This window comes from Vulpes vulpes, chromosome 6 (assembly GCF_048418805.1).
Source record: "Vulpes vulpes isolate BD-2025 chromosome 6, VulVul3, whole genome shotgun sequence".
In the NCBI taxonomy this organism is placed as follows: Eukaryota; Metazoa; Chordata; class Mammalia; order Carnivora; family Canidae; genus Vulpes; species Vulpes vulpes.
Genome location: NC_132785.1, coordinates 29,684,638 through 29,707,509, shown reverse-complemented (window position 1 = coordinate 29,707,509; position 22,872 = coordinate 29,684,638). Strand labels below are relative to the sequence as shown.

General features: G+C 34.9%; 1 long non-coding RNA gene across 1 annotated transcript in view; it reads right to left on the bottom strand.

The window, feature by feature from the left end:
• LOC140599301 (uncharacterized) overlaps window positions 1–22,217 on the bottom strand; it is a 307,189-nt gene extending 284,972 nt beyond the window's left edge. Inside the window, exon 1 of the long non-coding RNA XR_012002013.1 lies at window positions 22,132–22,217. This is a non-coding gene — a long non-coding RNA (uncharacterized lncRNA). The remainder of the gene's footprint in view (window positions 1–22,131) is intronic.
• Between the last annotated feature and the right edge of the window lie 655 nt (window positions 22,218–22,872).

The window sequence follows — 22,872 nt, the reverse complement described above, 5'->3', positions numbered from 1 at the left end:
TCCAATTCTATTTTAGCTGTGTTAAAGCTGCTTCAGATTTGATGAGCTTTTTCATTGTTGGTATATATCAGAAAGGTTCTTCTTTTTAAATAGTTCTTTATTTTTGAGTGTTTCCATCCAATTTCATATTTGGGTTATGCAGGACTTTCTCAAGGTCAAGTTTCAGAAACATAATCCAAATTTGCCTTATGAAAAAAAGTCATGTACTGTTTCACATGACTGGGGATTCAGATCTAGAACTGGTCTCAGCCAAACCTAGAGTCAGAGGTCAAATAACCAAATGGCCTCTCTGTCTCTCTCTGTCCATATGATGAACAGGAGGCAAACTATGGCCATAAACAATTCTAGTTACCAACCCCATAATCAAAAAAAGAAAATTTCTGTTACCTCTCTCTGCTTCAGTGGTATGTGTGTAGGTGAGGGGATGATGTATCTATAAAAGGAAATTCTCGCTATTCAGCTTTGTCAGCCCATTATCATTAGTCCATCCCTTTGGCCATAAAGACAAGATAGTTTTATTAACCACTTCTCTAGAGCAATGAGGGAATAAGAATGGGAGTGGAGAATTACTGATACCAGAAAAAGAGATACCATAGGAGATAAATGGTTTCTCTTATGAAAGTGACTTTAGATAACCCCCCCTTCCTACTACCAATAGACTTCTAAATAAGGAATTCTATGCAGATCACAGACATTTAAAAATAAGTCTTAGTTGTGTGTAACACACAAGTGAAAATAGCATGATGCTCTGTAGGAAGAGACAAGTTCAACCATTCAACAGCAGGACCCTTAAATCTTCAACTGAAGGTGGGTTTGGAAAAGCAGTGAAGATGTCCAACATCATGCTCTGTAGGAAAAAAAAAATCACCTGCTCTAATTCCCAGCTGTGTTTTAGGACTAAGGATCACTATCCAAATATGACAAGGTTATCACCAAGAAACAAACTTGAAAAGTGTCCAGGATCCCCAGTTTCTACTTTTCTATAGTTCTATGTATGACACCCAGAAATCCCCAAGGCTATTTCTAATTAAAATGGTAGCAGTATCCATCTCCCTTAAGATCCCTGCTGACTTTATGATTTTAATGGGATTAGAGATTTGGAAGGAAGTCATCACAGAGTGCTGAGAAATGAATTGGAGATGAACTGTTGATTTTCAGGAAGGTATTTTCAGGTTCAAGTTATAAACATGCAGGCAAAAGAAAGTAAGAAGTACCATTTTAAGTGGAAATTCACATAGAGAAAATGGCACCTGAAGCAAAAAAAGTAAACTCAAATGGCCTGAAAGAGACTACCAGCAGTTGACAGGAACTAGTAAATCTGGTTGTGTGAGTTTTTTAAATGTAAAATTGTTATCTTCCCATGTAGATGATAACATTCTTGAAGGTCAGATTTACATCATATACTTCTTACATGTCCCCTGAAGGGTTAAAATATTTGACTGGAATATTGTTGGTATGTTAGGCAGAAGTAGTGAACTGAACACCAAAAATATTAGTTTCTATTCGTAATACCAATCTGGTAAGTCCCTCATCACCTCTTATACATCATTTTCACTCAGAAATCTATCCTGCAAATATATCTACATGTGCACACACAGATCCAAATGCACATATAATACACTGACCATGCCCATACAATATTAATTTATGCTAATTTTCTTTGAAGTATTTTACTGATACATAATACATATAAATATGTGCATATGTGTATTATAATCCTCTACAATAAACAATATGTATGTGTCAATGAATGTGTATTTGTGTTTTTCCCATGCCTTGAGTTCTCAGTGAGAAGTGGTGAAGCATATTCTACTGAGAATCCCAGCCAAAATTTTAAATATTGCAGCCAAGACTGTTCTATCATTTTACCCAGTATCGAGTATATTCTGCAACAAATGTTGTTTACTCAGCTGTGGCCTCTTTTTTGCCATTTACTTTGTATTCTGGCAAATAGTATCAACACTACTGGATATCAAAAGTATGTAAGTTATAATGTTGGATTTCCTTCAAAGAGTAAGAAGGAAATGCATCAAGCTGGGTGTAAAAAGTGCAAGGTTTATCATGACTCGAGTTGCCTTCTGGAAATGAATGACAGCCACAGAAGGTAAAGACTAAAGGATGTTGAGATTCTCTGACAGAATGAGGAACATCATAAAAATCTCTGCAACCTGGGACAACTGACCAAACATGGAATGTATCTGGAAGAAAACAGGACATAAGAGAAGTTATGATTTCAGAGGATGTGAAAAGAAAGGAATAAGGATTGCTAAAGTATGAAACAAGAATAATTCTCTACAGGGAGTAGGTTCAAAGCTTCCTCAGGGCTCTGATTTGGCTGATGCTTCTATTTGAACTTATGCTTCTCTGTATTCCAATTCCACACAGAGACCGTGTGTACACAGATGTCCACTCCAGTAGGGGATGGTTTAAATAAGAAATGGTAATCCTTAAAAAGAAAAACTAGCACTTAAAATGTATATATTAGCAAATATCATCAAGGCATACTTTAAGTAAAAAAAAAAAACAATTTACAGAAAAATAGATATGGTATGACCTCACATCCTTTTAAAATCCTAAAACCATATTACTATATCTATGCTTTACACTTTATATCTATACGCCACGAAAAAGTTGTAGAAGGATACATGCTAAATTTTAACAGTAGTTACATATAGGGAAAAGACTAAGTGGAGGTGAAGTGGAAACTTAAAATAATACTGCATTTTTACCATTGTTTGAATTTGTTTAACAAATTTGTATTTTGACATAAAAACATATTGGGACACCTGGCTGGTTCAGTTGAGTGTCCTGACTTTTGATTTCAGTTCAGGTCATGATCTCAGGGTTGTGGGATCGAGCCCCACATCAGGCTCCATGCTCACTGAGTCCACTTGTCCCTCTCCTCCTACTCCTCCCCTCTACCTCTCTCTAAAATAAATAAATAAATTCTTTTTAAAAATGTAAATATAGAAATGTATAGAATAAAATGATATAATCTCTATTTTGATTGATGCATACCTTATGGAACCATTTAATCCTAATGTACATTTTACTTTAACAATAACCTATTATGGCCTAATCTTAGAATAAAATTCAAGAATGTTATAACAATTACTATATCATTTTATTTGCTGCCATGGAATTGACAACATATGGCAAATGGCTTCTTTATTCAGAATATTAGGGATACTTATTGCCACGCATGGTAATATGGACTTCAGCTCTTACCACCTAAAATCTGTTCTTCTGGTTGAATTTATGGAGAACAAAAGAATCCTTGGAGACAGAGAGAGAGAGAGAGAGGCAGAAAAAGAAAAATTATGCTCTATTGAAGAGAACTCTTTTTGTTTGGTTAAACAATCTATAGGCTTCAGTGCTAGAAAAGTAAGTAAAACCATATTATTAATATATTGCCAAAACTTTACAATATTATCCTGCCCTGTGTAATATTAACCAGTGAAGAAAATCTTTCTCTGTTTGTCTTTAAGAAATTACTTCCTGCAAACTTGAGCTTAGATAAAATTTTTATATTTGTTTCTCCTTTCTTTGGTCACAATATGGGAATTTTTCTTAAGAAGAAAAAGAAAAGTGATTTCTAAAATGCAGTATATGAACAGTGGAAATAATCAAATGTGAACAACTAGAAAAGTATATTGTCTCTTTATTTAATCATCATTATAAAAGAAAGTTCATTTATATATTTGAAGTCATAAGGAAACTTACAGCAACATGAGATATTTCTTCAAACAAAAAAATGAAAATTAGATATTAAAAAACCACTGAATATCAAAAGTTATTGTTTCATTTAATGCATTACAATTTACTTTCTCAAATTTAATGATGGGCGTCCTACTCAATGAGTGAGCAGTATGTAACCTGAAATATTCAGATCTTTGAGATTTCTGATTAATTATGATCATCATTTATCTCCCCCCAAATCACTATTCAGTAGTTAAAAATCAAACCAGGAGACTTAAAATTGTCCAATTGCGTTCTAACAAATAGATTCAAAATCTATTTTTTGTTATTGTTTCTTCTATTGATATTCATATATTTTAATGGAAGACTTCAGATTTTGTTTAAATTATACTCCACCTATTACCTAAATTGCACTGGACAAGTTACTTAACCTCCCCGGACCTCAGTTTCTCATATGTTCAATGAAAATAATAATTGTAACTATAAAGGTCAGTGATAAAGATTAAATTAACATATTTAACATGTTCAAAATGGTACATATTACCTAAGTGTGCAAAGAATGTCTTTACCGTTGCTGTTGCTTGTTGTTATGGTTACTTTTGTTGTGGACATAAAGAGCTTAAGAGACCAAATATCTTTGCACATAAGTTTCCTGTCTTTACTTGCTGATGTACCCAACAGAGAACATTAATTGGATCAGAAAAATCTCATCTGACAAGAACTTATAGTTCATAGACTTCAGAACATTCTAAAATGAGTCAGATAATCTAAAAACAAATTAACAAACAAAAAGCAGAAACATTCTCATAAATATAGAGAACAGTCTGGTGATTGCTAAAGGGGAGGGAGTAAGGTGATGGGCAAAATGGGTGAAGGAGAGTGGGAAATACAGGCTTCCAGTTGTGGAATGAATAAATTATGGAATAAAAGACACAGCATACGGAATATAGTCAATGGTTTTGTAATAGCATTATATGGAGACAAATGGTAGCTACACTTGTGGTAATAAGCATACCATAACGTATAGAGTTGTCAAATCACTATGTTGTATACCTGAAACTAATGCAACATTTGTGCCAACTGTGCTTCAATTAAAAAATTAAAATAGTTGGGGATTTACCCCAAAGATTCAGATGCAATGAAACGCCGAGACACCTGCACCCCGATGTTTCTAGCAGCAATGGCCACAATAGCCAAACTGTGGAAGGAGCCTCGGTGTCCATCGAAAGATGAATGGATAAAGAAGATGTGGTTTATGTATACAATGGAATATTATTCAGCCATTAGAAATGACAAATACCCACCATTTGCTTCAACGTGGATGGAACTGGAGGGTATTATGCTGAGTGCAGTAAGTCAATCGGAGAAAGACAAACAGTGTATGTTCTCATTCATTTGGGGAATATAAATAATAGTGAAAGGGAATATAAGTGAAGGGAGAAGAAATGTGTGGGAAATATCAGGAAGGGAGACAGAACATAAAGACTCCTAACTCTGGGAAATGAACTAGGGGTGGTGGAAGGGGAGGAGGGCAGGTGTTGGAGGGGAATGGGTGACGGGCACTGAGGTGGACACTTGACGGGATGAGCAGTGGGTGTTTTTCTGTATGTTGGTAAATTGAACACCAATAAAAATTAATTTATTAAAAAAATAAAAAATAAATAAATAAAAATAAAAAATTAAAATAAAATAAGTCAGATAGATTGAATTACTTTAGTCTGTGGATGATTTGGATGATACATTTCTCCAAATTTAGCCTTGGAGGGGATGGGGAGATCTCTGTTTCTATCAGTGTCTAAAGTTTTCCTTTTTAGATATTTAAACTCACTTTTGGAGAGAATAAAAAAATGGAAAAATTTGCACAGCAATATTTTTGTGTCTCATTTATAATCACTGAAATATATTTTATTAGATACACTGAAGACAAGAATGACAGGATGCTGCCCTGGCCACCCTTAGGCTTTCTTCATATCTGAGATTTTTTGGTCTTTTGACTTCACTTGCTTTCTAAAACACCTACTCTCTTCACCCCAACTTATTCCAAGTAAACTACTTAATTTGACTTTGTCTGCTTATCAGAGGTCAATGCAAAAAAAAAAAAAAAAACAACTTACTGACTTGATAGGCAATTGGTCTCCTCCTCATTAAATTCTGGGTTCTAAAAAGATAAAGAGATTGTACAGAAATGGCCTGGAATTGCCACTGATAAGTAAAAATAGCAATTCTGAGCATATTACATATTGCAGTATTTTATGAGCTTCCTGCTTAATTGTTGTATTTTTTACCGGACAATGTTTTCTTAGCAGCACCATTTATGATATCCATCAAATCACGGAATAAATTTAAGTATGGAATTCCTTCCTTCCAATCCATGAAATTATCACTGGAGCAATTCCTCAAAAGGCTGGTTGAAAAGAGTGGCTGCAAATGCATTCAAAGCCTTTACAAATGACATTGACAAAATATGTCACTTCCAAAGACAAAAAATAAAAGGGTGAATATATACTATTTGGTGTCTTTATATCTGATAGAAAAGAAAGAACTATTAAAAACAACCTATATTAGGAGACTTTTTTCCTTTGATAAATAAAAAAGTTTCTTAATAAAATTTTCATAATAAAAAATTAATTAGCCAAACATTATATTTCTTGATAAATATAAATGACAAGCAAATAAACATAGGAAAAGAAAATGCAATCTATAAAGTAGAAACTTATTTAGCTTCTTTATTTTTTTTTTAAGAATTTTTTTTTAATTTTTATTTATTTATGATAGTCACACACAGAGAGAGAGAGAGAGAGGCAGAGACACAGGCGGAGGGAGAAGCAGGCTCCATGCACCGGGAGCCTGATGTGGGATTCGATCCCGGGTCTCCAGGATCGCGCCCTGGGCCAAAGGCAGGCGCCAAACCGCTGCGCCACCCAGGGATCCCTATTTAGCTTCTTTAAATGTCAGTATTTTTATTTTTCTCTATCCAGATCAGGCTTCATCAAAATATCCCAAAAAATACAACTTAGTATAGCAAAAGTTTTTAAATTGTTCAAAAATTATTTAAAAACTTGGAATAAAAATGATATAAACTATTCAGCAAAAGGTATTAGGAAATTTTACTACTCAGAAAAAAATCTAAGTTCTACTCATATCATAAAATGCATCTGAATAAATTCCATATCTATTCAAGAGATAACCATAAATACTAAAACCATGAAAAAGTGATATCTGGATAGCACAGAACTTTCACATCACAAAGTCATTCCACCAAAACAAAATAAATAAATAATTTATGCAGCTCATAAAAAGCCAACATTAAAATATTGCAGAGCAAGAAGACGATGGAAGCAGAGTAAGAGAACCCTAGGTTCACCTCATTCCACAAGTATACCTAGATAATTATCATATCATCCTAAATACTACATAAATTGATCTGAAGGCTGGCAGAACAAACTCAACAACTAAAGGTAGAGAAGAGGCCACACTGAAGAAGATAAAAAGTGTGGAGACATTGCTTGGGAGAGGAAAGGACCATGTCTACTGTGGTGGGGGGGGGGGGGGCGGGAACTACAGTCATGGAGAATAGTGAGAGACAGACTAAAACACAGGGGAGTGCTTGAGGGAAAAATGAATCCCCATAGCAATTGGCTTTGAAAGCAAGAAGGCCTGAATTTCATGAGTTTTTGCAATCAACAAAGCTTACACCTTGTTACTTTATAGATCAGCATGCTTGGCTCCAGGAGAGCTCAGAGAACATTGAGGCTGCTCTTGGAGAAAAGGGCAGGGCAAAGAGCCCCCATATAGACAGCATGGAAACAGTGATCTGAAGAGCACCTGGGGCACACAGTGGGTGGTTACTCCTCTCAGAATATGTTCCAGAGAGGCAACATTCACAAAGAGACCCCTCTAGGAACAAAGGAACTACTGGTGCCACTTCCCTCCTCTCTTCCTCAGAATAAGCACTAGAGCCACCAGTGGGAACCAATGCAACAGCACACTGGCTGCTTAACTTGCTTACACCAAGCCCTGGCCACCTGTGCTCCAGAAGAACCACTGTTCCCAGTCACACTTGCCTCAATCCCAGCACAGTAATAGGGGACATTACACTGTAGAGCACTAAAAGGACCACTTCTTCATTAAGCCATTGCCCTCAAGAACAAGAGAAATAGCTGACTTTCTTAGCACATAGAAATAGGCAAAGAGCCTTAGACAAAATGAGAAGACAGGGGAATTTGCCCCAAATGAAAGAAGAGGATAAGGCCATGACCAGAGATCTAACTAAGCAGAACATAAGTAACATGCCTGATGGAGATTAAGCAATGATCATAAGATACTCACTGGACTTCACTCACAGTGAAGAACATCAATGAGACCATTAACACAAAATAAGAAATAACACAGCAGAGATAGAGGGCTCAATAAAAACTAAATGATGGAATGAACAGTAGGCTAGAAGAAGCAGAGGAGCAAATTAATGATCTAGAGGATAGAAAAATGAGAAGTAATCAAGCTAAACAAAGAAAGAAGAATTATACAAGAGAATATATGAGAGTGACTCAGGGAACTCAGTTTATCCATCAAATGTAACAACATTGGTATTATAGGAGTCGAAGAAGAGGAAGAGAGAGAAGAGAGAGGAGAGAATTTATTTAAAGAAATAATAGCTGGAAATTTCCCTAATCTGGAGAAGAAAACTGACATCCAGATCCAGGAAGCACAGAGAATCCCCAACAAAAATAGATCCCCAACAGAAATAGATCCACATCAAGACATATTGTAATTAAAATGGCAAAATACCGTGATAAAGGAAAAATATTAAAAGTGGCAAGATGAAAGAAAAAAGTTACTGCAAAGGAAACCCTGAAGACTATCAGCAGATTTATCAGCAGAAACTTTCCAAGCCAGAAAGGAGTGTCATGATATATTTAAAGTGCTGGATGGGAAAAACCTATAGCCATTAATAGTCTATCCAGCAAAACTATCATCCAGAATAGGAGAGATAAAGAGTTTCCCAGACAAAAACTAAAGAAGTTGTGAGCACTAAATCAGCCCTGCAAGAAACATTAAAGAGGATCCTTTGAGTGGAAAGACCAAAAATGACAGTATGAAGGCAGAAGACACAAAAGTAGTAAAAATGAGTATTTCTTAGAAAATTAGCAAGGAATTCATAAAAGAATGTAACATATGACATCATATGCCTAAAACATGAGGAGGCAAGGAGTAAAGTATGGGTTTAAACTTAAATGACCATCAACTTAATATAGACTGCTTTATTCAGAAGACATTCTATACAAACCTAATGATAACCACAAATCAAAAACACCAATAAATATGCAATGAATAAAGAGAAAGATATCCAAATATGTCACTAAAGAAAACCATCAAGCCATGAAAGAAAGACAAGAAAGGATGAGAGAAAATCTTCAGAAACAACCACAAAACAAGTAATGAAATGACAGTAAATATATATCAATAATTACTTTGAATGCAAATGGACTAAACAGTCCAATCAAAAAAACATAGGGTGACAAAATAAATTAAAAACAAGATCCATCTATATGCTGCCTATAAGAAACTCATTTTAGATCTAAAGACACCTGCAAATTGAAAGTAAGGGGTTGAAGAAACATCCATAATGCAAATGGACGTCAAAAGAAAGCTGGAGTAGCAGTACTTGTACTGAACAAAATAGACTTTAAAACAAAGGCTATAATGAGAGCCAAAGAAGAACACTATATAATAATAAAGAGGACAATCCAACAAGAATATATAACAATTATAAATATTTATGCACTCAACATGGGAGCACCCAAATACATAAAACAGTTAATAACAACATAAATGAACTAATTGATAATAATACAATAATAGTAGGGGACTAACACTCAACTTACATCAATGGACAGATCATCTAAACAGATAATTAGCAAGAAAACAATGGCTTTCAATGACACACTGGATCAGATGGATTTAACAGATATATTCAAAACATTCCATCCTAAAGCAGCAGTATACACATTCTTTTCAAGTGCACATAGTACATTCTCCAGAGTAGATCACACGTTAGGCCACAAAACAAGCCTAACAAATTCAAGACAGAAGTCATACCATGTAACTTTTCTGAGCAAAACACCATGAAACTAAAAGTCAAGCACAAGAATAAATGTGGAAATATCACGAATACATAGAGGTTGAATAATATGCTACTAAACAATGAATGGGTCAACTATGAAAGCAGAGAGGAAATCAAAATTACATAGAGACAAATGAAAAATGAGAACACAACAGTTCAAAATCTTTGGGACATAGCAAAAGTGTACAAGAGGGAAGTTTGTAATAAAACAGACCTACCTCAAGAACCAAGAAAAACCTCAAATAAACAACCTAAACTTAGGCTTAAAGGAGCTAGAAAAAGAACAACAAACAAAATCTAAAACCAGGATAAAAAAATAATAAAGATTAAAGCAGAAATAAATGATATAGAAACTAAAACACATTAGAATAGATCAAGGAAACTAGGAGCTACTACTTTGAAAAAAATCAATGTAATTGATAAGCCTCTAGCCAGACTTATCAAGAAAAAAAGAGAAAGGATTCAAATAAATAAAATCACAAATAAGGCCAAACACAGAAACACAATTATAATATTATGAAAAATTATATGCCAACAAATTGGACAACCTAGAAGAAATGGATAAATTTCTAGAAACATATAACCTACCAAAACTAAAAAAGGAGGAAAAAAAAAGAAAAAATCTGAACAGATTATGAGCAAAGAAATTGAATCAAAAAACTCCCAACAAACAAAAGTCCAGGACCAGATGGCTTCACAGGTGAATTCTACCAAACATTTAAGAAGAGTTAATAATTATTCTTCTCAAACTCTTCCAAAAAAATAGAAAAGGAAGGAAAATTTCCAAATTCATTCAATGAGGCCAGCATTGTCCTGATACAAAAACCAGATAAAGACACCACAAAAAAAAAAAAAAAAAAAAAAAAACACCCTATAGGCCAGTATCTCTGATGAACATAGATGCAAAAATCCTCAACAAAACATTAGCAAACAAAATCCAACAATACTTTAAAATATCATTCACCACAATCAGGTGGAATTTATTCCAAGGATGCAGGGGTGTGTAGTATTCACAAGTCAATCAATGTGATACATCACATCAATAACAGAAAGGATAAGAATCATGTGATCATTTCAATAGTTACAGGAAAAACATTAGACAAAGTATAACATCTATATTTATGATAAAAATCCTTAACAAAGTAGGTTCAGAGGGAACCTATATCAGCACAATGAAGACCATAATGAAGACAGTCTCTTCAATAAATAATGTTGGAAAAACTGGACGGCAGCATGCAAAAGAATGAAACTGGACCACATTATTATGCCAAACACAAAAATAAATTTAAAAATGGATTAAAGACCTACATGTGAGACCTGAAACTATAAAAACCCTAGAAGAGAACATAGGCAGCAACTTCTTTGACATCTGCTGTAGCAACTTCTACATTTGTCTACTAAAGCAATGGAAACAAAAGCAAAAATAAATCATTGGGACTTCATCAAAATAAAAAGCTTTTAATAGCAAAGGAAACAATCAACAAAACTAAAAGGCAATATATGGAATGGGAGAAGATATTTGCAAATGGCATATCCAATAAAGAGCTAGTATCCAAAATATATAAACAACTTATAAAACAACACTAAAAAACCCCCCACATAATCCAATTTTAAAAATGGGCAGAAGACATGAACATATGTTCCTCCAGAGAAGACATATGGATAGCCAACAGCCGCATGAAAAGATGCTGCTCATCACTTATTATCAGGGAAATGCAAATCAAAAGTACAACGAGCTATTACCTCACACCTGTCAGAATGGCTAAAATAAAAAACACAAGAAACAACATGTGTTGGCGAGTGTGGAGAAAAAAAGAAACTTTGTGTATTATTGGTGGGAATGCAAACTGGAGCAGCCACCCTGGAAATCAGTATGGAGGTTCCTCAGAAAGTTAAAAATAGAACTAACCTACCACCTAGCAATCACACTACTGGGTAGGTACCCAAAATACAAAAACATTAAATCAAAGGGATATATGCACCCTTATGTTTATAGCAGTATTATTTACAATAGCCAAGATATGGATGCAGTCCAAGTATCCATGGATTGATGAATGGATAAAAGAGCTGTAATATATATTTGGAATATTATTCATCCATTAAAATCCCCAAAATCTTGCAATGTCATGGATTTCAAAAAATACTAATACTAAAAATACTAAGCAAAAACAACTAATAATTTGCTAAAATTTAACCCAAATTCTATATACATGTATATACAAAATGTAAATTTACATACTTACATATGTATATACACATTTTAAATAAACAAAAAAATGTAAAATATTATAAGAATTTACTATTTTCAACAAAAAAAAGTTAGCAATAATTTTTTAAATAACAAAGTCAGTGGAGGACCAGTATGATTGTCAGTCTGATATACTGTGTGATGACAGTGTAAGTTTTCACAGGCTTTCTGGAAAATAATCAGTTGTGTCAAATCTAGAAATTTTCTGAGCTTTGATCCATAAAGTCCCCCTTTAGAAACTTATCCTAAAATACAGAGAAAAGAAAAATATAAGTCCGAATTTATTTTATTTTATCTTAGATTTTATTTATTCATTCATGAGAGACAGAGAGAGGGAGAGACAGAGACACAGGCAGAAGGCTGATGTGGGATCACACCCCGGGCCAAAGGCAGGCTCTAACCACTGGGCCGCCCATGGATCCCCTAAGTCCAAATTTAATTTCTTAATAATTACTAAAAATAAAAACATAAAGCCTGTACATTTATTATCAGGGAAATTTCTAAATAAAAGAACACTCATACTATGAAATATTATAAACCTTTTCTTTTAAAGATTTTATTTATTTATTTGAGAGAGAACACAAGCAGAGGGAGGGGCAGAGGAATAAGCAGATCTCCACTGAGCATGCAGCCTGACATGGGGCTCCATCCCAGATCTGAGATCATGATCTAAGGTGAAGTCAGATTCCTGACCAACTGAGCCACCCAGGTGCCCCTGAAATATTATGAACCTTTAAATGATAGTGTCACAAAAATGTTAATGAAGTGGAGAAAATGCTCACTGTGCTGTATTGTGAAATAAGAACGTAAGATATATATCCATTATATAAACTATATATTATATATATAGTGTTGTTATTCAAGTGGAATTTTATTTTTTTCCCTTTTTTAAAGAAATCTCTTTAAAGGTTTTACACCCAAGGTTAAGAGTTGCATGCTCTACGGACTGAGCCAGCCAGGCACCCCCCAAAGACTGTATCTCTTCACCAAACTGTAAGTCACTTGATGGTAGTGTACATAGAGACACACACACACATTATTCAGTCATCTCAAAATGTATAGCACATTGTTCATGGTTAGTACATGATTTTTAATCACTGAATAACCAGGCCAATAGGCACATACACATACTTAAAGGATGAAATGAAATTTATCAAAGGGTTAATAATGGTGTGACATGGATGTTTTCAAGTTTTTTACAATAAACATTCATCTTATAAAATATTAAAGAAATAATTCAATTACTAACTGAAAAGGTATTTCCCAGCAAACTGTAAAAATTAAAGAAATTTGAGCAAGCTTTGCTTCTCTTAAATGTATATAAACCTGACATTGCTGATGCAGTTCAAATTGATTTTTTTTAAGTGTCTGGGAGGTGAGTGAAAGAAAGGCTACGTGTTTTCATTGTGTTTGGGCAGCAGCAACAGAAGACAAGTAGCTTCAGTCACAGTTCTTTATATTGGGGCTGAAAGAAACCTATTGAGTAACAACAGACCTACAAAGGGAAGCAGACTAACAAACACAAGGTAGAACAAATAATCCTCAGATTGAATACAAGGCTCCCTGACTGACATGACTGCTGCTCATTCACAAAAAGGAACATGAGTTTTAGTTGGGATAATTTAGTGTGTTAGAAAAGAATTAAGGCAGGAGGCAAGTTTTCATGCCATTCTGCTACAATCTGTGTTGATTTTTGCAAAGGACTCCGTTTGTAGCCTTGGATCCCTCTTCCCCTCTGACCCCCACAAAACTGCTTAACTCAGCCCAAATCTCTTGAAATATCCTCTAGCTACTTTATGGATTTGTTACAACACATGAATTCTTTAATAAGCTTGTTACATTGAAACATTCACATCCAAAATACAACAACTGCTCAAAATGCATTGTGATTAAAAGCCTTCCAATGAGGTAAAATGATGTCTTCATAAGCCAATGCATATTTCATGGATAGTACTATGTATTGTTTTTGTACTAATATTAATTTAATGAGCACTTCTGTTTGTTACAGATTGGCTAATACATTTTTTATTTCCTATACTTTGGGTCAGGCCCTTAAGTAATTGGCCTCTAGACAATTTCACAACATGCGATGCACAGTTTTTTAATGGGGGTCTAAATAAAGTATGGTATTAAACAGTCTGCTTATGAAAGAAAACTTCTAATCTGATATCTGCATCAGATGATGTACCCTGGAGGGTTGCCATCTGGTTCATGTATTTTTAATAATCTCAAGATTAGATTGCTATAGTTCAGATCTACAGTGTTCTTGGTTTTATTTAGTTGTGAGTTAAAATGAGTCACTGTAAAACCAGAAGCAGCAACTCCATATGATTAAAAGGGATATGGGGTGAAAAGTGAAAACCCTCAATTAACTTGTAATGGCTTAAAAACAATATTTACATCTCAAATACAAGTTTAACTGGAAATCAACACAAAGTGACAAACCTTTTGCTTTAAGAATTTGACTATTTGTGAAATTTTACAATATTGGGGCAGCTTTGATTTAAAATATTAGTTTATATTTTATAAGTTTATAAAATACTTAAAATTCATTTAAATATTTAGTTTTCAAAAATAAGGAAAAGCTGGGTCACCTGGCTGGCTCAGTTGGAAGAGTATGCAGTTCTTAATCTCATGGTCATGAGTTTGAGCCCCATGTTGGCAGTAGAGATTACTTAAATAAATAAAACTTTAAAAAAATAACATGCAATAAGGAAAAGTTGACAGGCCCAAAGTAATATTCCTGCTCCTCCTAAAAAACTGTATAAAGGAATATCAAACTGTCTCAGTGAGTATGTCAGGCATACTGGATACCACTTTATCCCTTTAGGTCATTGGATCAATATTTCACTAAAAGACAACAAAAGGTCATCCCAACTGATTTAGAGAATTAATGCTTGCTGACAAAATGATTCACTCACTCCCAGGGAGAAAATCATAACTAGGAAAATACACAGAGCATCTTTTTTGTGATCTTTTCATTTGTCTTTTGAGTAGAGATAGCAAATTTTTTGTTTACATCTTAAATTTCTTCCTTTTCCCAGAGTATCTTTTCTTAACTCCCCATAGTTGGTAGTAACAAACCACATTCCGTGTTAGCGCTGTTTGAAATTGGGAAGTTAACAGACAGAATATGGTTGGTGGAATTTTTAGGCACATCATCATTTGACATATTACCAATTTAAAAATTAAAACTTGTATTTAAAAATTCTAAATACTACTTGTTAGCGTATTTTAGTATTCTTATTGAAGAAACACATTTTCATTTCTATACTTGAGAACAGAGAATGAAGTTAAAGAAGAAATGTGAAAATATTTCTACATCTACCCCTCAGAGAAAATCACTTAACAGTGATTGATAATGATGTATTGTCTTCAATTTATATATATTATAAATATTATATATTATATAGAGAGTTAAAATCATGATATGCTTTTGATGGACTCTGCTACATACCTATTTTGTTCAATTAACATCAACTATTCTTTAATGTCATTTCAAATGATCATGTCATGTGGCATCCCAATGGTACAATTTCTTTAACTCTCTGTTGCTGCCTATTTATGATGCTTTCATTATCATTCTTAATAATGACATATTTTTTACAAAAAATATTCATTCAACCTTCTCAATGGACTCTTGTAAATCCTAAGTGGGGAAAACATACTACTTGTTACATATTACTAAATTATTTTCCATATGGATTCTAAAAAATTAGACTGACTGGCAATATAAGTCTCACCCCTATCTCACCCTCACTAAGCATACTGTTATTTTTTAAAATGGTGCTTGAAAAATTATTTTCTGAATTAGTATTACTACTGAGCTTCTACACATTCCCATGTCTGCCCACATATATTTATTTTTCTATAAATGTTTTTGTTCATGCTCTTTTCTTAGTTTTTAGAAAATTTGCTTTCTCATGTTCATCTTTTCTTTACCTATGGGTATTCACCATTTTCTGTACTGCTTAAAGGCAGGAAAAAATAAAAACAATGTCAGTTATATTGCAATGAATATGAAGGAAGGGCAGAGGCTTCATACTGTCCTTCAGCTTAAAGCCTGGAGATTTCTGTATAGCTCAAAGCTTATATTCTATTTAAAAGAGAAAGCTGGAAAAGGAAACTAGAAGGAACTCACATGTAAAATTATGTATTTAAGAGATTGTATAACACTCTTTTACTTTACAGATAAATAAATTTGTGCACTTAAAGTTTGTGAATGCCATGACAAGAGTACGGACAAATACCCAGGCCACGGGACCTCAGATTAATATTAACATTTGGAAAGACAGAATCTTCTAGATCCCTTTAGCATTGTGCCTCAGGCCTATCCCAGTCAAGAACCAGAGAATATTGCTGATTTGGGGTAAGGGAGAAAGAATGTTGAATCCATAGAGTGGAGAACACTGCCAAATTGCCATTTCTTTGCTCTCTGCTTTTCTTTGCATTTAAGACTTCACTGATGTGCAAAGTATAAATAATGTTATGAAAGATTCTACTTGATTTTGTCCTAGGGCTTAAGATTTGGCCAACTCACTGCACCAGAAGGCAGTATGACAAAAACTGATTTGAATGGGACACTGCCTAAAATGGTGATGATATAAAGCTGTTTAAAAAGATTTTAGCAAAACTCCAATGAACTTCCAATTCTAATGTGCTGATATTTAAAGAGGAGTACTTAATAGCAGAGAGATAAATTATAATAATTGAATCAAGGTCATAGTCAACAAATGTTTACACTGGGAGCCCACCTGGTTCCTGAATATCCCTGTTTTGATAAATCCAACTGTGGTTTCCAAATCTATTGCTATTCTTATGAGTTTATGTTTCTTCTTGCACAAAGATAGTTAATAAGTTATAGTATATGTTTAAATTCAAATCATTTGAATCATTGCATATAGAAAAACTCTAAGTCAGCAATAGGAAACATCAATTTTATGATAATCACTAGGCTATATCTGCCATCTATCCAGGAGAGGAGAGCCATAGCCTCACATTTGTCACGTCTCTGTGCCATCCCCAATAATCAGGAAAGGACTCAACAGAAATGGTGCTGACAGGCACGCAAAGAGTAGAGACCAACCAGTTTCCCTGCACTGTGGGTGTGGTAAATTTAGTTAACTACACAACTCATCTCTGGTCCTGTTCAGAGACATCTTACAGAAAAATAAAAGCCATCTTGAAGCTTCCTTCCCAGGAATATAAGGACTTATTTTTAAATCTCCTTTAAAAGAAGTACAATTTCTAATTTAACTTTTTAGTTATTTCCTTTACAAATTTATATCAAAACTGTCCTCTAATATTTTGTACATATGATGCCAAAAAGGCTTTTCCTGGTCCTCCCAGTTCACAGGGAGTTCAACTGACATGAGCAATCAGCCCAGATAAAATTACAGCAGTTAATCCATTCCACTTACCAGAAGCACTAAGAGTTAACAGTTACAAACTGTTAGCTGTTACTATCATTAAATGAAACAAAAATAAAACCCCAAAGTAAGAGTTATATCCCTCAAGAAAAAGAACTTATAAATGAAATACAAATATAACCCTGAAATAACTTTCACATTTATCAAGAAAAAGTAATTTATACTTCTTAAAATATGCAATTTACTAACAGCTCCTATAATCACAGCAATTCTCACATGAGCATAGAGCACATGCTCATAACTTTGTAGTCTGGCAGTTCATCGAACCGATCTTTTTTTTGTTGCTGCAATTTACATCCTGATTTTAAAACTCATATATTCTAAAAGGACATGAGTGAATAAATCGAGTTTTATTCTTTCAGGTATCTTCATATTCAACTCATGTATCCCTTTTGAAGTAAAATCCATCCATATATTACTGTTTCTAGCACACATACTAAAATTTTCAAGGCACATGTCAGACCCTTGGAAGAAAATAATTCATTATGAGGCTTGTAAAAACTGCCTCCTGAATCCATTCACCCAGATCTCTTTGGAGTTTCAAATGCACATTTCCAACCTTCTTGTAGACACTTGCATCAATGCCTAAGGTCCCCCTTTTTACTGAAGTATCACCAGCCACATTTAGCCAGAAAACTTCTGTTTTTCATTCTTCCCTTTCCCATTTATCTCACATTGTTAAGTCATCAAGTCCATAATATTTCCATAATACTATTACACCCCTTATTCTTCTCATTCCTGTAAGGAATCACAACACTAAGCCACAAATCAGGAGGATGAATCCAATCATCAGCCCCAGTCTACACCCTCTCAAGTACAAAATGCACACAACAGGTATACATATATAAAACTCTGGCAGGCTGTACTTAGCATCTCAGTTTAAAGAGTCTGAGTCCAAGTGATCTCATGAAGCAGTTCTCATCATCCACTGTCACATCTGTGACCCTACTAAACCCAGAGGTCAGGGGTAGAAGCTGATGGCAGAGATCTCAGGGTTACTGTCCTTTTTATTTTTCATTTATATACAGCAATGAGAAATTTCAAAACACCTGTGGTACCTCTTGGAAGGCTCCTTAAAACTTGTGAATACAGGGCAGCCTGGGTGGCTCAGTGGTTTTAGTGCCTTCTTCAGCCCAGGTCGTGATCCTGGAGACCCAGGATCGAGTCCCACGTCAGGCTCCCTGCATGGAGACTGCTTCTCCCTCTGCCTGTGTCTGTGTCTGTGTCTCTGTCTCTCTCTCTCTCTCCCCCGCTCTCTCTCTCTTGCACGCGCGGATAAATTTTTTTTAAAAACTTATGAATATATACCTTCCTCCCACCATCAGCCTCCACCCTAAACAAAGGTATTGGAAAAATTTGATCAACCAAAGGTTTCAAGAGGGAGCACTCCCCAATTTTAATCCTAAGTGAAAACTATTTCTCATACTTTACATCCAAAGTATATGAAATTCATCCACATTCTCCAATATAAGGAACCAATGCTCTTGTAATGGAAAGGAAGTAACTCTTTCAGAGACTGGGACAGTAAATATACAAGATGAGCCTGGAGCATCTCATAGTGCCAGAGAGTAAGAAAGTGCCCTCTCCCAAAATAATAATAATCACAGTTGGAGATATCTCAAAGGGACACATGGGGGCATTAGACGTGCACAGCCAAGAGATGACAGGACACAGAGATTCATGAGACCACATCTTATGTACAGATCTAAGAAATGATGTGGGCACACAACTGCCAGTAAGCTAAGCCAATGAGTGCTTGTCTGGAATGAGATGGGTAAATGTACCGCTGCAGGAACCATCCTAAAAACTGTCAGGACACCACCAGTGTTAAGTCAATTTTAATTTCAAAAAACACAGACAGGAGTCAGAGACTTTCATCCCAAAATGACCTAAGGTTTTGGTTTGGAGTGACAGTTCAGAGTGATAGCAGACGCAAACTGGCTTCCTGGTTTGTTCTATTAAGAAAGTGATCTTTTTAGGACTAACTGTAAACAAAAGTCCCAGTAATAGCTAATGTGGAAAATGTAGGTAGAGTACATATGGAGGTGATGTATAAACCTCTATTCCCTGAACTTTAAGTCCTCTATACCTCAGCAGTAAACTATTTCTATATTATGCAAGATTCACTGAGAAACCCAAAGCAAATATGTGTCCATATGTGCATGCTCTGCCTTGAATAAACAGCAGATCTAATAGTAACAAGAATAATTGTATTATGTTTCTAAAAATTTCATGAGGAAATGAGTCTCTGGTTTTTAACTAGATGTGTTTGCATCTTACAGTGATGTTGCATTTCTTGCATCATTTTTTTCACAAGATTATGATTTTTTAGATTTACAAAGGTAGGGCCACTTCAGACTGTAGACAGTGAGTAGCCCCTGAATGTTTGGTGTCACAGAACCACAGAAGAGACAGACCTCCGATAAACCAATCAATTAAGAGGTCATCACCCTTATCACTTCTCATTCATCCGGAAGTTGAGGAATGCAAATGTCCAAAGGGGAACTCCCATAGGATGGAGCTAGTGAGGTGGAGAACTTATCAAGAGTTCATTTTGTCCATGGGGATGGACCAGGTCTAACAATCTAAAGCAGAGGTCAGCACACTACAGCCTGCAGGCAAAATCTGGCCCTTCCTGCCTGATTTCCTGCACTTTGTTGGAACACAATCCATTTATTGATACACTGTCTATAGTTGCTTTCACTACAACTGCAGAAGGTGAGCAGTATAGCCATAAGCAGAATGTATTCACTACCTAGTCCTTTACAGAAAAAGTTTGCCAATATCTGATGTAGAGAACAAGATGCAAGCATGTTGTTATCTAGGAGATTCACAGTATTATTCTAGGATTATTTTCCTTTTTATTCCTGAATTTTTCATAATCAATATTAAAAAATATTCTACTATGTCTCAATTAAATTATAGTAAAGCAAGAGCAAGTTTCTTTCTCTAAATTGGGACCAGAAAGTTGAAGGACAAGCTGTGCCCCTGGCATAGCAAATAATCCAAAGGGGATGGTGACAGCCTCAGAGTACAGCCGTACCATGAGATTCTCCACCAGTGTCAACCTCCAAAGGCAGTGTTTATTTTTTCTCATTCTTTCCCAAACAACAAAGATATATTCATTTATTTGCTTTTTCACCTTTTTAATCAGCTGTGTTGGGGTAAAAAAAACAATAAAATTCACTAATTTACATATATAGTCTTAAATATGCCTGCTGTCACCACCACCACAATCATAGTATCAAACATTTCCATCTGCCCCAAAAGTTCACTCATTTTCTTTGTAGTCAATTCCTTCCTCCACTTCCTGACCCCAATGACCAGCGATCTGTTTTCTGTCATTATAGTTTTGCCTTTTCTTTTATATAAGTGGAATCATAAAATAAACCTTTTTAAAATAAAAATTGTATATATTTAGGTCATACAACATGATAAGCACACACACATACACACACAGTGAAATGATTACTACAGTATGCTAAGTGAAATAAGCCAGACACAGAAAGAAAAAATTACATAATCTCACTTGTATGTGGAATCTAAAAAAGCTAAATACATAGAAGCAGAGAATAGATCCATGGTTACCAGAGAGAGGAGAAGTGAGGAAAATGAGGAGATGTTGGTCAAAGCTGCAGCTTTGCAGGATGAGTAAGTATAGAGATTCAATACCCATCATGAGGACTACAGTCAGTAATACTTATTAAATACTGAAGGTTTGCTAAGACAATAGATTTCAGATGCTCTCATAACACACACACACACAAAAATGGTAACTAAAGTCAGGAGACGGTATGTTACTTAGCTTGACTGTAATGATCATTTCACTAGGTAAAAGGAAGTGTTTCTTTAGTCTTTCTGGGTCTTTATTTTATTTACAGAATATTTCTAACTTACTTATGAAAAAAATAAGTTTACAATAATAAAATGCATAAAATAGAATTATTTTAAAGAAAGACTGTAGAGAGATCCAAAAATCACAGAATAGCCTTTCACCAAGAATCATATTCCCAGTTGACCACATGTTCAGAACAAGTTCTAGCCTCAAACCACTGCTGCTGAAACTATATTAACATAATCAGGACATAGCCTGCCAGATAATAATAGCATTTACAATCCTAGATTCTATTACAAAACATGAATGGCCTTCCTGTGTGTTCAGTAGGACTAGCTCTCATTCTCATTCTTTATTCACTCACTCATTCAACGAACATTCCCTGATCATTCCGATTTGGGCACCTACATTCCAGGAAGCACATCCACAGCACAAGGAAACTCTTTCTGAAATTTTCCCAGGGCATACAGTAGGCTCCTATGCCAGGGCAGAAGCTTTCCAAATGTACATAAGATAAAACTATTTAGAAAATGATGGTTTTGTCAATATTGAAGAACTCAAGGAAAATTGGCCATGTTCTCTGCCTTTTAAAAATGAGCTTAGAGAGTAGAACAAACATGAGCAATAAAAAAATAAAAAAAGAAGATAGTAGATACTTGATGTAGGAAACTGCTTCCATTTTTTAGAGGAATGTTAGAAGAAAGAGGCCTCAGTGAGGAAAGGAGGAAGTAGGCATTGCTAAAGGGACAAAAAATAGTAAACAAGTTAATAAGAAAATAGTAATGAATCTACTCACTGTGCCTGAGGAAACGTCATATACAGTCTGAGTTTTTGCAGCGTCTCCAAGAAAAGAGGAGGAAACAACTCAGTAAGAGAAGACTCTGCCAGCCAACTATCACCATTCCTTCCACAACTATGGATAGGAGCACTATTATTATTGCTGCACCAAACTGAACTGGCTCCCAACTGATTATTTTCTCCAGAGCTTTGCTTATTTATCCTGGAAGAAGCTTTAACTCAAGTCCCCAAACCTGGAGGGTGGGTAGCCTGCATGCCTCAGGGTGACTGAGATGCTCTGGGGCAAACTAGATGTTATTTCTCAAAACATTCAGTTAATAATTTTAAAACGAAATATTTATATTTTATTTTTTTTTAAATCCTGGTGAAATTTAGTATAAAAGCCCTTTACTCTGGAAGCAGAACCCATTCTACTATGCTAAGGTCCTCAACCACATTCAGCTTTGCAGGGAAAGAGAAACAGGAGGAGTTAGTGAGAATAAAAGCTGGCATTGAGTTAGCTTGAGTCTCTAAGGCGATCAAGAGAGAAAAGAGAAAACTGTGACCAGAGTGAATGCTTTTGTAAGGAAAGAAAGAATGAGTGCCACTAAAATCATAAAAGCTGATTATTTGTTTAGATAAAAGGAAAGAACTTCAAGTAGATTTCCTTTTTTTTTCTTATTGTTATAACCCATACTTAGTTTTCCATTCAAAACTTCCAAGTCTATACTTGTTCTATAGAATCAAACACATTTGAAGT